Source organism: Mesoplodon mirus, assembly GCF_964341445.2.
Source record: "Mesoplodon mirus genome assembly, chromosome: 19".
Lineage (NCBI taxonomy): Eukaryota > Metazoa > Chordata > Mammalia > Artiodactyla > Ziphiidae > Mesoplodon > Mesoplodon mirus.
Genome location: NC_138995.1, coordinates 8,379,548 through 8,398,260, shown reverse-complemented (window position 1 = coordinate 8,398,260; position 18,713 = coordinate 8,379,548).

Genomic DNA, 18,713 nt, shown 5'->3' with positions numbered 1-18,713 from the left:
GCTCAGAGAGGCTAAGTGGCCTCACCAAGGTCACACAGAGAGTAAGTGGCAGGCTGGGGTCTGAACCAGGTGAACTACTGTCTTTCTACCAGTGCCCTTTCCACCACATCCATCAACCCTCTGTCACTGAAAAAAAAAACCAGCCTTCTGAATACACAAAAAGACAGTGTTATTTCAGTGGCTGGAAAAGCACATAAATGTTAATAAGACCTTTATCCTCTTTGTTAATAGATTATTAAAGAAGGTTAATATTACTGTGATGGGGGGGGGGGAAGCATCCATCAAAATGCCCCCAGAGGCCATGTGTACACAATGCCAAAACTTTGGGATGAAAAGAGAGAAAGTTGTTTGGCATCCGCCTGTTTTGCTTAGCTGGTGCCAAGCATGTGGATGGAGTGATGGGTGTGTGGGTGCTGGCTGAGCAGGAAACCATCCCCAAGACTGAGTATGTGAAGGGTTTCCTAGCAAAATGGGGTATTGCTGAATCACTGAAGCAGAACTTTGGGGTCCCATTCACTGATGGTGTATTGGACACTGTAACTTGTGATGATATCTGAATTGTCTTTTGTGTAGTCCACTGCTTATCACAGGAAGGTTATAAAGCTGAGCAGCTGACTGGGGATTTAACGGAAGAAAAACAGAGCAAAGGATTGAAGAGTTCTGCCATGTACCTGCTGACTGGCAGCCAAGGGCCGGTGGAGGGGTGTTAGGAAGTGAAGCCGGCTACTATCTTATGTAAAGAGCATGGAACTTGGGTCAGGAGGCCCCAGTTCACATCCCACCAACCACTTACTTGCTCTAAGTTTTAATATATTACTTTGCAAGTCTGGAGTCAAGACGTTTTGGTTTATGTTTCCATTTGTTTTGTTTTGCTTTGTTTGGTAGCAGGAGTGACTGAAGAAATTACTTCTCTAGGCCTCAGTTTCTACATCTATAAAATGGGAATAACATTACCTACCTCATTATGCTCTTGTGAGTACTAAAGAAAAGTGACTGGCACTAAATGAGGTGCAAAATACGTGATCCAAAATAGATAGTTGTCAGTATTACTGCACCATTTTTAAGTAAAAAACACCACCAACAGTAACAACATTACTTAGCACTAAATCTGAAGAATTTATAACTTAAGGAACATCAACAGTTACATGGAAGGCATTGATACTAACTCTTTAATAAGAGATGCAGAAATGGAAGATCCTGGTCCTTTTTTGCTGTTGTTAACTGATACCCCCTCCCTACTATTTTGTATGTTTCTGTGAAGGCATTTCAAACAGAAGCTAAGCTAACATGCTCCCAATACATCACTTTGCTTGAATCTGCCCAAATAAGGAAGCAGTGCCCAGAGTATTTAGGTGGATGGGATCTGTGAACCACAGAGATCAGAACAACTGGAGTGCCTGGGGAGAATGCAGACTTACACGTCCTAATGAGTCACCCTCTGAAAGGAGCCTGGAAACCTACATTTTTAAGAAGCCATCCAGATGGTTCCTCAGCACGCTAAAGTTTGGCAAATACTAATCTACATCAGGGTCTCTGAAAAGAGAGTGACCCTATAGAGTATACAAAGAAAATATTAAAGTTTCTGTCTTCAAAGTTATTTTTATTTCTTCTGTTTTAAAATCAATTTTTCACATATTTTATACTGGCTGTAATATATTAGTACAATACTCTAAATGTATCATTTACTTAAAAAAATTAGTGTGTATGCATACCATGTCTATATGTTTACACACACACACACACACACACACACACACACTCACTCACACTCAAAACAGTCCGGAGACTCCCAATCTGGAATACTGAATCCTTGGGGAGGACACCCCTTAGTCTACCTCTCTGGATTTTGTTTTTCTGCACTTTTGGTAGGAGGACAATAGCAAATCTCTCAAGAAGAGAGCTCCAGCAAGCGCCTGAAGTCCAGGCTTTCTGTGTCATCGCTCAAGGGGGAGCCACATGCTGGAGGTGCCAAGAGTAGGTGGCCCCGTGGAAGGAAGGCTGCTATCGATTTCAGTCTTAAAGGCTGATGCATGTTCTTGTCCATACAGAGAACCACATGCCCTCTGTCTCAAGATGGGCTATGTCACATGAGGGCTAGACTTCTCCAACACCTCCTGTTCTGTGCAGATGAATATGCTTAAGCAAGCTAATAAATTCATCAATTCCTTTATTCAACGAATATTTACTGAGTGTCTAAGAGATGTGTTATTGTTGTTGGCACTGGGACTCAGCAGTGAGCAAAGCAGATGAACTCTCACCACTCAGGACCTTACTTTCTCACAGGGTTGCCCAAAAGTAGCGTAAGCTAGTGAGTAAGAATGAGGGTCACCATTTACATAAAGACTATGCAGAGGACTAAAATAAGGTGATCTTCTAGACAGAAACAGGAGGAAGTTACTTCAGTGGTTCTGGTAGAGAAGTCTTCTCTAACAGGGCAAGTTCCCCAAGGTTTAATTCCCAGGCGTTCCATCTTTGGAAGTTACTAGAAGATATGCTCTACAAAACATGGGGCGAAATCAACAGGCAGGCACAGGACTCAGGAAACAGGGACACAGTGTGAGAGGCAGGGAAGGGCACCTAGGACAGTGGTGAAAAGAGATCCCAAGGCCACAGCTGGGAGCCACCAAGCAAGCCACCAATCCAGGCTGGAGCAGGTCGGAAGGCTCAGAGACCTTTTTCCAAGAAGAGGGTATTGACAGAATATCCTAGTTTGAGAGGATTTACACCAATGGTGGGCAGGCTTAGGGGAAGAATAATTATGTCAAGAACTATGCAAATAGCAATAATATCAGCACCAACAAGGATGACAAACATTGTCAGCTTCCAAAGAAACAAATCCCTGAATGAAAAAGGCATCATACTAAATATCATGCCTCGGCTGTGAGTCAAGTTTACACAATCATTACCATATAAACATCAAACACCTGGCTTAGTAAAGTTACACATAAGCATACGGGGAGGATGGGGTCTGGGAAATACGAATATACGGAGTGGGTCCTGGAAGTTGGGCAGGGCTGTGTGGTTGCCAAGAACGAACGTTCCATTCTCATCTTACATAGCTGGAAGAAACCAGAAAATAGCCAGCTCTTAAAACCCAACACGTGGGGCCCAGAACTGAACTCCCAAAACGACGTGGCCAGGGAACCAAGACTCCTCTGCCCTGAACACAGTCATTAAAGCAGTCGTTCGTGGATGAAGGTTGAGTCCTGGTTTTATTTCAGTACTCCGATTTCCCACGCTTGGATTGATGGCTGCTTCTTGATTGAGTTGTGCTAAGAAAAATACAGAAGACCATGGCAGGTCCAATGAGAAGCTTGGAGACATGGTGACGGCTGTATTTTGGCAAAGAAAATGAAATTCCCCGTTTCACTTCCCACTATGCACCCTCACCACTCCAAAAAAGAGACAGCAATTCACAGAAGAGCACACCGTGACTTGAAAAAAGTAAATAAGTGCTCAGATCACAAATGCTTTCATGTAGTGCAAGCAATAACATTAGCCGGGCCCATCTTTTAATTACATGGTTTGGCCATGCAAATATTTGCAGACATTTTTAGTAAGGCAATGGACTTTCATTTAAATGCGTAATATAAAGAGCTCTCCTACCATTGCTGATCGGAGCTTCTTTCTTATTTATTGCCCTCCCTTCTCTCATGCTCCGGCCTCGCCCCAACAATACAATCCCACTTAGCACTTGCTTTTTCCAAAAAAACATCATTTTTCACCATCTTAGGAGTAAAGAAAAGAGGACATGGAAGGAGACTTCTTCCTTTCTTTTTCTTTTTTAAGAGACTAACATACTTCTCTTCTCCCAAATATTTAATCATAATTATATTAAGAAACATTTATAAAAAGTTAAGTAATAAAATTAAATAGGTTGGAGAAAAACAGAGAAGCAGACAGCAAGGATTAAGTGTAGTAATATAAAGAATAGATTATATTTAATGAAAATTTCCTCACTGTTCAACATTTTTATTATACTTAATAGTGCTGGGCTTCATTTTTGTCTCCAGTAATTGTGTGTCCATAATGAATGGCCATTCTTATTCCCCCACTGAGCCCTGTCAGAAATTAATAAACCTAATTCTGTAGGTTTAAGTTTAATTTTGTTGAAATATATAAAGTAGTTACATATTCACTTAGCAGCCAACAGAAATGCAGTGGCCTTAAGCTTCTCAGTAACTTTATAATGAGTCAATTGTTTTCTGGATCTTTCTCCCTATCTTCTTGTTCCTTCCCATTCTGATTTTAGCCAAGAGCCTTGTTTGTGATGCTTCCAGCTCCAGAGGACATGCATGGCCACGGAGGTGGAACAGTGGTCAGGGTGAACGTTGTAAAAGGTACAATTATGTGATCTAGTCCTTTTCCAAGAACAGCTGTTAATGATTGCTAAGCATTCTCTTGTTGGTTTACAGTTTGATCAAGAAAGTATGTAATAAAAGAATGGGGATGGGAATTAAGCAAGCCACCAGTCCTTAGCAATAAATAATGTGCACAGTCTGCTGGCCAGAGCTCAGAAATTATGGAACCTTCTTTCAGGACTTCAAGTACCAGAGTGGGGCTTCCATGAGGATTCAGCCTTGGGGAATCAGAAGGAATTCAAAGGAGCCGTATTGCCTTGCCGTCACATTTGACAGGTCCACAAATTAGTAATCGACCATAAATGTCTTTCTGGAGAAGTCAGCTACATCTGGGGATCATCCCTCCCTCCATCCGTTCCTTCATTCATTCATGCAAATGTCTGACTTTATATTCTCAGTGTAGGAATAAAATGATCAGCATAACCCAACATGATCCCAAACCTCATGGAGTTCATCATTCAGTTATTTTTAAAGGTTATTCACAAATAAACATAGAAGTGTGATTGTAAGAGTTATGTGGGAAAGAAGATACACAACACAAGGGGACATGCATGTGAGGATCAATAAATGCTTTCCTGAGGAAATGACAACAGGGACGAGATCAGAGGGAGAGGAGAGGAACTGGATGGGAAAAGGTGGTGGGGGTGGCATCCCAGTACAGTGGCCCCACAGAGGAGGCAGCAGGACAATCTGAGGACCTGAGGATGGGACGGGGAGGGAGGAAGATGAGATTTCCCAGAAGAGGCCCCACAGGCCACTCTAAAGAACTGGGCTTTATCGCCAGGATGATGAGGACCACTGAAAGGCCCTAAAGGGGCAAGAGACTTGCTCAGAGCTGCTGTTCATAAGCACTGGGTGAAATAAGGCTACAGGAAAGCTTGTTTATATCATCTTCATTTGTTTTAAAAAATGAGGAAATTGACACCAGGAAGTTTAGTCAAAGCCTGAGCACAAGCCAAGCATTCTGACTCCAGGTGTCTTTTCCCTTCACCTTAAGGACCTCCTTTCCTGGAATCCCTATCAGCTGTATTGACCAACCTCAATAATGAGAGTTCAAAGTACCACGCCCGTGAACTTGCTTCTGGAGTCATAGGTCACTGCATATAGCTCATATCTACAGAATGCTTTCTAGTAATGTCTTCAAAATACTCCAATAGACTGAAAGGATGAGGTCATGAGGACAGTTCTGAACACACCAGCCCATAGCAATCCCATTTCACAGATAAGCTATGTGAAGGTAGATGCCAGAGATTTATAGCCTCATACGCTCCATCTCATCCTCCTATGCTATTTCCCCCTTGAATTGTGACTTTAGATACAATATGGAATTGACTGCACAGGGGCCTTGAAGTAGACCCAGAACAGCCACACTGAGATTCAAGAGACTAAAGATCTAGTCCCAGCTCCTGCCTCCAACTACTGTGGGTCCCCGGACAAGACCTTTCCTCTCAGTCTCCAGGCAGTGGGTTCTAAGATCTGACAATTCCAGCTCCTGAGTTGGAGAAGGAGGAGTTGGCCCAGGAAGGAGGCCCTAGTCACCGCTGAACAGTGAGGTGCTGTCCCGCTGACCATACGAACCCCACTGGGCCCTGCTCGACCCACCTAATCATAGCAAGAGGGAGAGACAGAAGGCAGCCTGCAAGAGTCAGATTTCCAGGCTTCAGTTCCAGTTGCTGTGTGACCTTGTGCACATTAATTAACTTTGCTGGGCCTAAGTTTCCTCATCTATTAACTGTAAGTCAACAATTCTGCCTGGCCAGGTTGCTGTGGATGTTAGCAAAGATGTACGTGTGGCTTAGTCCCTGACTGAAGCAGACGCTCCATGAACACTCTACACCTTTCCCTCTCTTTTCTTACCACCCATCCTTTCAAATGCCCCTTCTTTCCTTCCTCCTTGGCCCCCGTTCCCTTCCTTCCACCCTTTTATCCTGTTTCTCCCTCCTACAGGAAGAATTGCAGTAGCTCTTGACAGGTCACATCCATACCTCCCTTTATTGGGGAATCTGTTATTCTAAGACAAGAACTTCATTTCTTTGGCTAAATGCAAACGGGAGCTTCAGATTACACCGATTGGAACTGGTATAATTCCAATCACCGGGGCAGCTGAGAGCTTTCTCAGTCCTTAATACCTCCGTGGATCTACCTTGATCTGATTCTATCAATACTTTGAGAACTTGTTCAGGAGCGGTGTGGGGTGGGCATGAAGAGAACCCCCAATGACATTTCCAAGGAAGAAGGACAGCACCACAGAGGAGTAAAGGGACACAGGAAGGAGACAGCCTGGTCTGAGACCCACCCCAGGATGGCTCTCCAGTCAAGCCTTCTCAAGAACCAGAACCAGAATCTGCTTCCTTCAGGGCCCAACAGACTGGAGCTGCTATTTTGCTTCCCGGGGTTATAAGTTCAAGCACATTGAGTGTGTGTGTTGGGGAAATGAGCCGTCGATAAGAACGGGAGATTATCTCGAGAGTGTTCCACTGACCCTGCCCCCCCTCACTTCTCTCTGAACCCTGATCTCTCCACTGGAACCCCGTCACTGCCAAGCCACAGACCCCAGCACCACTCTGCTTTTTGAACCACACGCTCCCCACATGCGCACTGCAATGAAAGACCATCTTCTGATAAGTGGAGCAATTAGCAACCTGGTTATCAGTGGTTATCAGTCCCCCTCCTTCCTATCAACACCAAAAAAGGGGGGGGGAGTTTAAGATTCCAGAAATCAAAAGGCAGCCCCTTTTCCTGAGTGGAGGACAGCTTGTGGTAATGAGTGATAGAGTGTGGCATCTACTCTCGCCAAATAGAATTTTAAAAAATTCCAGAAGCTTGTGAAGAAGGAGAAGGCTTAGGAAATGCTTTTGTTTGTTTGTGAGTGTTCAGCTGCATAGTAGCCCTTATCTCCTTGGGCAGGGCCAGCCTTAGTTATTGCTTCTATCTATCTCAGGATGGTAAAAGCCAAAAGGTTGATAGTAAGCAGGACAGTGTTCCTAAAAATACCAGTGCATATGCATGAGATAAAATGTTATAAATGAAGGTACTTAAGCTGATTATCTGTATATCAAATGAGTCATCCAATTCACCCATCAGTCCATCCACCCCCACATCTAACCTTCCATCCATCCATCCACCCATCCATCCCTCTACCCATCAGTCCATCTTTCCACCAGTCCATCCATCCATCCATCATCCATCCCTCCACCCACCTTCCATCCATTCATCCATCATCCATCCATGCACCGATACATCCATACATCAACAGGTATCTACTGAGCACTCTAACATTTTAGGCTCTTGGGCGGTACCTTGCTTTTCCACAGTGAACCAGGTAGACACATTTCCTGCCATATCAAGTCCTCAGCTGAGGAGAGATATGTGGATAATTAAACAATCTACAGAACAAGGTGATAAGTACTGAGATAGGAGGAGTTCAAGGTACAGGGAGAGAACATCCAGCTGACACGTAACTTGGGTTTGGAGTCACCAGTCACAGCCTCTCCGAGGAAACGCTTCCTGGGTAGAAGGACCGACCCTGTTAGAGAACCACGTGTAGCTGGGCAGACAAAGGAAGCAGCAGGAAGTAAAAAAGGGCTGTACCATGTACTGAGCACCAATTCTTGCCAGACATCAGGTCTGGCACATCACAGATTTTTCCCTTGGGTCGTTTTCGCAGCAACTGGAGAAAATGGAGGCTCTAAGCAGTTAAGCTGTCCGCCCAAGTGCCTCAAGTGAATGGCAGACTTCATAAATGGCCTGGCTTTCTCCTGCTCTCCCTCCCTTACTCTGCGGTTCCTTCATGAGTTCCCCTCCCCCATACCTCTCTCTGGGATTGTCAGGGACTTGGAGAACCAGAGGCTTCTAACACATTCTCCCACGAAGATGGCTTGAGGAGGACTCTGGATTCAAACAAACCTGCATTTAAATTCTTCTCCTGTATCTACTAGTAATGTGACTTCCGGCAATTTCCTAACCTCTCTAAGCCTCAATGTCCTAGTCTGTAAAATGGGGATAATAATAGTATCTACCTCAGAGCTTTATGAGAAATTAAATATGCAAAGTGCTAAGTTCAATGCATGTTGCTGTGTTACTATTTCATACAGAAATAACACAGGAGCGTCTACACAGAAGTAGCCTTGAGTCGCACCAGGGGAGACACACAAGATGCAGAGGAAAGATGTCTTAAAGCTTTTGGTGAAGGTCAAACAAAGGGGCCTCTGTGTGTTCCTGTCCTTTAGCCAGAGGGACGCCTGGGGGAAGACCTGGGAGACATCCAGCCCAGTGGTGGTCCAGAGGTGTCACAGGACGCCATGCTGGATCCCACCCACCCTCACTGTGACAAGAAGGTCTCACCATCTGTCCGGCCTTGACGTCCCCTGCCTCAGGCACCTGAGACTCTAGGGCAGCCTCTTGGGGCAACTCCGGGTTCCCAGCCTCTTCCAGCTCCTTGGGCCTCTCAGACCAGGGAAGTGGTGCCTGAGAGACCCCCATGCTCCAGAAGTACCCAGACTCAAGAGCCAAAGTCCCCGCGGTGCCGGAAGAGCTCTGCCCTACCCCATTCTGCCACTTCTGAGACCCCCTCAGGAATGTGTTTGGAAGGGGGATACCGCTGTGGAGGAGGCCACTTCAGGCAGACCAGGAGGGGCCTGAAGAACTGGGACCTCTGCTCAGACCCCCCCCAGGGGCTTTCCCTGAGGCTGTCCCCACTCTGGGCTTCAGTTTCCACTATTTCACCCACGTTAATGTGCTTCTCAGGTTCCTGCCAACACACTCAGTTTTGTAATGTTGTTTGATAGCTGAACCACCTTAATGAAATATCCACACTCCTTTCTCTGTTGGAGCAGTCACCCCGGTTCCCAGAAATTCTCTCTCTTGTTTTCAAATCCCGCTCCACAGGAGGAGGCCCCCTAATTGAGGCCTAGGACCCCCCAGCTGAGGCCGGCAGAGGGGCTGTGGGAGCACTCCTCCACAGAGGAGGGGACTGGGGGTGGCGCAGGCAGAGGAAGTTTCGGGCTCTTCCTAGGGATACTGGGAGCCCTAGGAGAGCAGGTAGGAGCAGAATATTTGAGTGGGGAGCCCCGGCATGAGATCCCCACTCCAGGGAAGAGAGAGAACTCCCCTGGATATCAGCATCCTGGCTAACGCCACTGGGTAAACGCAGCCCTCACTGGCACCCGGAGCCTGCCGAAGCTGAGGGAAGACTGCCACCTGTTGAGTGCTGGCGATAGCGTGCTCCTTCCAAGGGCTCCGGGCTTAGGGCGGGATGCTTCAGGGGAAATCCAGCCAGTGCCACCCGCCAGCGCCTTCTGCATTACCCATTGGTGAAGGGACGCTGTAGTCCCCAGCGACCTCCTACTGCTCAGAGAAGGACAGTGACTTGCCCGAGTCATAAAGCCAGTCCAGAGCCCCTGCCCTCTCCCTGCCACCCGTCAGGGACACTTCCCACCCTACCACTCTCTTTTGATGCTGTTTGCATTTTTTTTAAGTTTTTTGGTTTTTTTAACTGTAAAGAGCCCAGATTCGTAAGTGTACAGGTTGACAGAACATCACAAAGCGAGCACACCTGTGGAATCAGCATTCGGATCCACGTCCAGAGCAGAGCCAGCCCTCCTGGAAGCAGCCCCTTCTCTCCCATTCCCCATTCCTTCCAAGGGTGACCAGTGTCCCGACTTCTAACTCCACAGGTGAGTTTCCCGTTTTGACCTGTATGCAAAGTAAGCCATACATGTGGCAATGCTTCCTCACTCTGTGTTCATTGGAGTGATTCATCCCGCCTCTGTGTTAGGAGGACCCGTATTTTTCTAAGGTGTGACAGAGGGTCATATCTGAGAACTGGTGAGACTTTGGAAATCGATGAATTCAGTTTTCTCATTTTTTTAGCTAGAGAAGGAGACACGGAGATGGGCAGAGGGTTGCCCAAAAGTCACACAGCTTGCTCTGAGGTCTCTCCCCTCGAAGATAAGGCTGCCACACTGAGAGCCACAGTGAATGCAGGGCTTCGGGACGAAGGCATCGGTCTCCCCTCACAGCCCCCAGAGCCTCGGGGCTCTGTAATCAGGTGCATTCTAAGAGCTCCCTGTGTACTGCCATCACCCCACCTAGCTCAGCATTATTCACACGGTACTTATTCAACCAACACTCAAATACTTGGTGATCGAATGAATGGATCCAGTACCTCACTGCTCTCATCCAGAAAATGCACCCTGGATATCGCGGATCCTGATTCTCTCACCAGGTGTGATGAGGACAGATGAGATAGTAATTGAATAAAGGCAAGGAAAAGAGTTACAAAAGGAAAACGCATGCAATGGAGAGCCCCCATTGCTTCCCCTCACGTACTTTGGAGCTCAACTGGCCTGGATTGCGTTTTACCTCTAGCACTTATGCACTGTCCTGGGGAATCTTTCAAAGCCTCAGTTTTCCAATCTGTACAAACAGCAATTTATAACAGGGCTCCTGTGAGTATTAATGAGGCCAGGCAGGGAAAGCACATAGCGAGCTCTCAGCAATTGGTAGCTATCATCACCACTTCTGTGATTATAAACATGGATCCAACCAGCCACCAGCTCAGGGTAGCACACCTCCCACTAAGAACCACTGACCGGTAGATATGGTTCCAGTGGGCGACAGACCTTCAAGAATGGGGGTTAAACTCCTCATTAAAGAGCTAGAAAAGACAAGAGGCTTCAGGTTAAGTTTCCTTCCTTCTACCCATCTAAACCTCCATACCCTTCAAGACACCTTCCCTTTCCCCATGGCCACCCTGATCTCTCCCCTGAGAACTCCCATAGCCTTTGTTGGAGACGGCTCAGCTTTACTGTTCCCACCTGCGGTTGTGGGGTTCAGCTCTGTTCACTTGCTCACCAAGCCTTATCTTTCAGCTCCACTGTAAGCCCAGAGGAACGGCTGTGTCCCGGGAGCTCGGGAAGGCAAGTCACAAACCAGGCAGCTTTGGAGAGGCTGTAACCTGCAGGGTGATTAACTGGGTTCTCCACTGGAATACAAGACGCCACCCCCATGTTTTTCCCTTGATTGGAATAAATAACAAAAAAAAAAAAAAAGAAAGAAAAAAATTTCCCATGACCCCTCCATCCACAGATAATGACTTTAACCTTTCAGAATATTGCCTTCTAATCTTCTAGCCAAGCACATTTGGTAATAGGGTTGAGATTCTTTCTTGTGGTCAGTTTTATTCCTAGACTTTTTCTCTTGATGCTACACTGTTTGCATTTTCCCCAGTTATTTCATATTGTTCTTTAATAACAATCTTAATAGTTACTTAATAGAATCATGGAGACATAGTCAGGTGTATTCCACAATTCCTCTTCATTCAGATTCTTTCTAATGTTTTGACATAAACAATTCTGCTTTATGAGGATAGACTCCCTGAATCAGGGTCAATTGGTCCAAGAGTTTTTAATTATTTTAATTTACATTTCTTAAAGAAAAAAAAACAAAACAGCCATGTTCCTATTGCAAACAGGCTTAATCCCAAACTTGACAACAGGAAAAGTGAGCACCCTCTCAAGCTGACTTTTATCCACTCACCTTCCCATTTTTGTCTCTGGCCACACAGATACACACACACACACACACACACACACACACACACACACACACACACACACACACACACACACACACACACACACACACACACACTCCTGTCTCAGCCATGCTGAGATATTTGCAGTTATCTCGACATGGCTGGATATTCATATATTCACGTCAAAGCTTTTGCACACGTCTCTTTGACCAGAGGGATACGCCTTCCCTTTCCTGAACTTGGCCACATTCTCATCTTTTCAAGGCTCAAATGTCACCTGCTCTCAGCAAAGCTTTCTCTGAGCTTCCAGGCAAAATGAGCCACCCCCATCCCCCGCCTCCCACTCCTTGGTGTTCCCACTGCAACCTGCCTGCTTAATAATAATAATTATATTGATCATAATAGTAATCAAGATGTATTGAGCCCTTATCATGTGCTCAGACAGTATTCTAAGCACTTTTCCTGGATTCTCCCAGCATTCACTGCTTTGTGGCTTAATGATCAGTTGGTATGTACATCTGTTCCCCTCCCCAGCCCACGAGTGATTTCAGGGAGGGGGCTGCTCTGTTTTCATCTTAGGGCTCCCAGCAGCTAGCACAGGGCCTGGCACAGCGAATATTGCAGAAATGAGTATCAGAACCCACCCTCTACTATGACTCAGCCAATGCAGGGCTGTGTTCAAAAATACTGGAGAGCTGGGAAAAGACTCCCTGGATGCAAATCCCACGGTGCACCCCACCCCGCTCCAGGGGGGTGGCGGATGGATCCCCACCCTTGGAGAAACACCAAGAAAACTATCCAGGAAGTCTTGAAGATCATCACAATGCAAACAGCCCCTCCCTCTCTCCAGAGCCCTGCTGTTTTTACAAACATTGTTTCATTTAATCCTCTCATATTGGATCTTGGGAGCCTCCAGAAGACACAACTCTTTCCTTACAGATTTCTGGAAAGGGAAGAAAACAGATGCTCAAGGACAGATATTGTCATTAACAAAAGCAGGAGGCTGACCCTGTGTTCATATTCATTATCTGCCCCATACTTGATTTTTTTGGCCTCTAAACTCCTGTCACTGACAAAAGTTAGTTCTTCTTGAGGAAGATGAGGCTCAAAATGGTGAAATGATCAACTCAGGTTTGTGCGCAAGAAAATAGGAGAGTCAGAAGTCAATGGCAGATTTTTAGACACTGTAGACATCTTTGGACCTACTCACGCCCTCGCTCCAGACAGGGAATCCTGCAGACAGCAAGTAGCCCACCTGGTTCCCCCTGTGAGGTCAGCCCTTCTTTCAGAATCACACCTGCCTCCCCGCTGGGAGGATTCAGGCCACAGTGTATTGAGGGTCTGTTAGATGCCTGGTGCTACGCCAGTCTCTTGACAGACGTTGTCTCCAGACTTTGGGTCTGGGAGTGTTTGACCAAAGTCCAGGCCCTTTCTGCCATCCCACATGTCAAACTGATTTTCTGCAGGACGTGGTTCTGCAGAATGTGTACATCGTCATGCCAAAAATGTATTCTATGCTCAAAGGAGTTGGTTAAGCAAACCTAAATGCCTTTATTAACTACAAAACCTGTCAAAGCTTTAAATAGACCAGCGCCCATTGTGCATTTCTTTGGGGGGCGGGGGTAGAGTATACAACCATTAGGTTGCAAAATTATTTGACTGCACATCCTTGTTTTTGGAAATCCTCACATGGAATGAGAGTATGGAAGAAAACACTAGGGAAAAGGTTTCCTCACACTTGGATCGTCATTCCTCAGAAGTTAACTCCAGTCTTATTACCTATTTATTCCATTTTCTAGCTCCTCTGGACTGTGGTTTCAATCCTGACAGGAAGTTATTAATTCTCCCTTAAAAGAATGGTGAAGTGTGGGTCCTTCGTCTTCTAGCTTGGTCCACTTCTGATCACCCTGCATGATCCCTTTCCTCCTCCAGCTCCTCCCAGGCCCCCACGTACTTGGAGGGTGAACTCAGACCATCGTACAGATGCCAACTGATACCACTTCCACTCTTAAACCACTTGTCTGAACGTGACACCAGTGTGATTGTCTTAGATTAAGAGCCACCATCACCAGAACCCCCTTCCTGCTTCCAGTGAAAATTTTTTTCCTCATTTGTATGTTGTTTTTCCATAAAATACACACTAATGGAAACACCTCAACATCCTAATAGAAACAACACCTCAAATCCTGGTCTAAAACTTTCACTTGATTTACAATCACCCATAATGTCCCAACTGCAAAATGAAGACCAGACCCATTAATACACTTGGAGGAGTTTGGGTTAAATAAGGAAAGAGAGAGAGAGAGCAAATTTAATCTAAGCTACTGCTTATTTAAAAATTGATAGAAATGAATTGAATGAATAAAATTTTATTGAACTTTAAAACAAAAATCAATTTAAAAAAATCCCCCTTTCATTGAATCCAAAAAGCAGTGAAATTCCTTTTTTTAAATTAAATTGGAGGGTGGTCATTCCACTCCTTTGGAACTCAACACATAAGCTCTAAACTGAGATTTTTCTCTAGCTTCAAGTACATATTCGCCTATTTACAGCAAAAACAAAATTTTAATATGCAATATAAATAGTTTCTTTAATAAAAGGAATACAAATTGGAAAATAAGAAGTAAAACTGTCACTGTTTGCATATGACATGATACTATACATAGCGAATCCTAAAGATGCCACCAGAAAACTACTAGAGCTAATCAATGAATTTGGTAAAGTTGCAGGATACAAAATTAATGCACAGAAATCTCTTGCATTCCTATACACTAATGATGAAAAGTCTGAAAGAGAAATTAAGGAAACACTCCCGTTTACCACTGCAACAAAAAGAATAAAATACCTAGGAATAAACCTACCTAGGGAGACAAAAGACCTGTATGCAGGAAACTGTAAGACACTGATGAAAGAAATTAAAGATGATACCAACAGATGGAGAGATATACCATGTTCTTGGATTGGAAGAATCAATATTGTGAAAATGACTATACTACCCAAAGCAATCTACAGATTAAATGCAATCCCTATCAAATTACCAATGGCATTTTTTACGGAACTAGAACAAAAAATCTTAAAATTTGTATGGAGACACAAAAGACCCCGAATAGCCAAAGCAGTCTTGAGGGAAAAAAACGGAGCTGGAAGAATCAGACTCCCTGACTTCAGACTATACTACAAAGCTACAGTAATCAAGACAATATGGTACTGGCACAAAAACAGAAACACAGCTCAAAGGAACAAGATAGAAAGCCCAGAGGTAAACCCACGCACCTATGGTCAACTAATCTATGAAAAAGGAGGCAAAGATATACAATGGAGAAAAGACAGTCTCTTCATTAAGTTGTGCTGGGAAAACTGGATAGCTACATGTAAAAGAATGAAATTAGAACATTCCTAACACCATACACAAAAATAAACTCAAAATGGATTAGAGACCTAAATGTAAGACCAGACACTATAAAACTCTTACAGGAAAACATAGGAAGAACACTCTTTGACATAAATCACAGCAAGATCGTTTTTGATCCACCTCCTAGAGTAATGGAAATAAAAACAAAAATAAACAAATGGGATCTAATGAAACTTAAAAGCTTTTGCACAGCAAAGGAAACCATAAACAAGACGAAAAGACAACCCTCAGAATGGGAGAAAGTATTTGCAAACAAATCAACGGACAAAGGATTAATCTCCAAAATATATAAACAGCTCATGCAGCTCAACATTAAAAGAACAAACAACCCAATCCAAAGATGGGCAGAAGACCTAAATAGACATTTCTCCAAAAAAGACATACAGATGGCCAAGAAGCATATGAAAAGCTGCTCAACACCACTAATTATTAGAGAAATGCCAATCAAAACTACAATGAGGTATCACCTCACACCAGTTAGAATGGGCTTCATCAGAAAATCTATATACAACAAATGCTGGAGAGGGTGTGGAGAAAAGGGAACCCTCTTGCACTGTTGGTGGGAATGTAAACTGATACAGCCTCTATGGAGAAGAGTATGGAGGTTCCTTAAAAAACTAAAAATAGAATTACCATATGATCCAGCAATCCCACTACTGGGCATATACCCAGAGAAAACCACAATTCAAAAATACACATGCACCCCAGTGTTCATTGCAGCACTATTTACAATAGCCAGGTCATGGAAGCAACCTAAATGTCCATCGACAGATGAATGTATAAAGAAGATGTGGCACATATATACAATGGAATATTACTCAGCCATAAAAAGGAACGAAGTTGGGTCATTTGTAGAGACGTGGATGGATCTAGAGAGTGTCAAACAGAGTGAAGTAAGTCAGAAAGAGAAAAACAAATATCGTATATTAACGCATATATGTGGAACCTAGAAAAATGGTACAGATGAACTGGTTTGCAGGGCAGAAATTGAGACACAGATGTAGAGAACAAACATATGGACACCAAGGGGGGAAAGCAGCGGGGTGGTGGGGGTGGGATGATTTGGGCGATTGGGATTGACATGTATACACTGATGTGTATAAAATTGATGACTAATAAAAACCTGCTGTATAAAAATAATAGAAAAAACCTATTTATTAAAAAAAATAATAAAATTAAAAAAAATAAATAGTTTATTTGCCTTTAATGAAGCTATAAGAATGTTTCATTTTATTATCTGTCTGTCTGGCCAGTGGTGTGTTAGTAAATGTTTAGTGACCAGCCTTGGCTGGGGAGGGGGCAAGTACTGACTTGTAGCTTCTCCCAATTTCCATGATGTAAACACTCCCAGCATGGCCCACAATTTCAAGCTACTAAAGTGATTGATGACAATGAATCTGGAGTTAAAAAGAAATGTGATCAATCTGTTCTGATGAGCTGGTACAAGCTGACTCTGGCATATCACTGAGTCTTACTTTATAAGTCTGAATCTGCAATTATTGTCCATCTAGAATATGACCAATGAGCAGGCAACAACATGCACCCCATTCTCAGCTGTGCTTCATCTGCATGGAGATATATGATAGGTGCTTCTTGACAATGGCAGTATGATTACTACATGACCTAGACAATATACTTAGGTATTGAACATCGTTAGGTTAAAACAAAATCTCTGCTTTCTGGTTTATCAGGGATCCATTAAAATATGTATTTATTTGGTTTTATGTGGAGTCAATCCATTCACGTTCCCTTTATGTTTTTCTTTGCTTTTTAAGATCAAAAAGAGCACTTAACAATTGCTACAAGTCAAAGAAAATGTTAAGTTCATTTTCCTTCATTCTACTACCCTCCCCACTTCATAATTACTAAATAACTCAAAATACCTCCTAAGCTTGTTTTATTCCACAAAAAGTTGTTAGAACTTCAATGAGTCTTCTTCTGTGGATTGTATGCCCCATTTCTAGAAAAACTCCCCAGAAGTACTGGCAGAAAATATAAGATTTTAGCCATGCCAGACCAGGGAATGGAAAAGAAAGGATGAATGTAGGCATTTTAGAGAGAGGAAGGTACTTACAGGATGTTGATAACTGCAACTGTTTTAGGGGCTTGCATATATGATCTCATTTAATCCTCAAAATGCTCTTGGTAGGCTGTTATTATTTTTTAATGGACAGACTGAGATGCAATTTCATTACATATCTATAGCCACACAACTAATGAGTGATGGAAGTAGGAATCAAATCCAGTGTTTTTGGACTGCCAAGACCATAATTTTTTATGATGCCATGCTGTCCTTCAAAAGTAGTCTAAAGAGTATTTCATCCAAGTTGGTGAGTCTTCCCCTAGGAATTCCATCTCTAGGGCTTCTCTTTTCTCTCATCTGGTGACCTACTTCTCTCCCTTGCCTTCTCTCTAAAGCCAGGAGGAGAGAAAACAGGTGCACTGTCTCCCTTTATTCACCTCATCCAAAGACTTTTCTGCCTCCGTGTAAGAATTAGGAAGCCAAGAGGGGAAGAACTTCCTTTCCCATAGAGTCAAGACACATTCCAACAGATCTTGCCTCTATGTTGTCTCTCTGGGAAGTTTGGTCTTTACCTAGGGAGCCAGGAACCAAGCCTGAGAAACCTGGTCTCTTCTACCCCTTTCCCCGACACAAGCAAACACCTGCGTGTACAAAACTGCTCTGGCTCAGAGACAAATTTGCCCACAGCTCCTAGGTTTGCCCAGCAGATGGGTATGGCCACACAAAAATCGGAAGGGACCTAGCCTTTGATGATCTTCTACACTATGCTGGGCACTTGACTTCCATAGGGTCACAGTCATACATTAGAAATTACCCATGTGTTTTAGTCCTAGGATGAAATCATATCTGTGATATCAAATCTCATATAAAACTATAAGGTAAAATAATGAGGCAAAAAATGTCCTAGGTCAGGTCATGTCACTCCTCTGCTCAAACCCTATAATGGAAGAGAAAAACCAAAGACCTTGTCATGGCCTACAGGGCAGATTTTATTTTCTAAGGTGGCCACAATAATACCTCCTGTCCCATGCATTCTTCTAGAACCTTGATACTCCCCTGTAAAGAGGTAGAGTCTACGCCCCCCCCTCTTAAAGCTGAACAGCATTTTGTGACAGCCTGGATCAACAGAGTATGGTGAAAGTGACACTATGTGACTTCTGAGGCTAGGTCATAAAAATGTCATGCACTTCTATCTTGTTCTCTTGGGACACTCACCCTTGGAACCCAGGCACCACTCTATGAGAAAGCCCAAGGCACCCAAGAAGAGGCACACAGCTTTCATCAACACCCAGCACCAACTTCTCAGCCATGGCTAAGAATCCTCTTGAAATTCTCCAGCCCCCAGTCCACCTGCTCCAGCATAAAGCAGTGATGAACCAT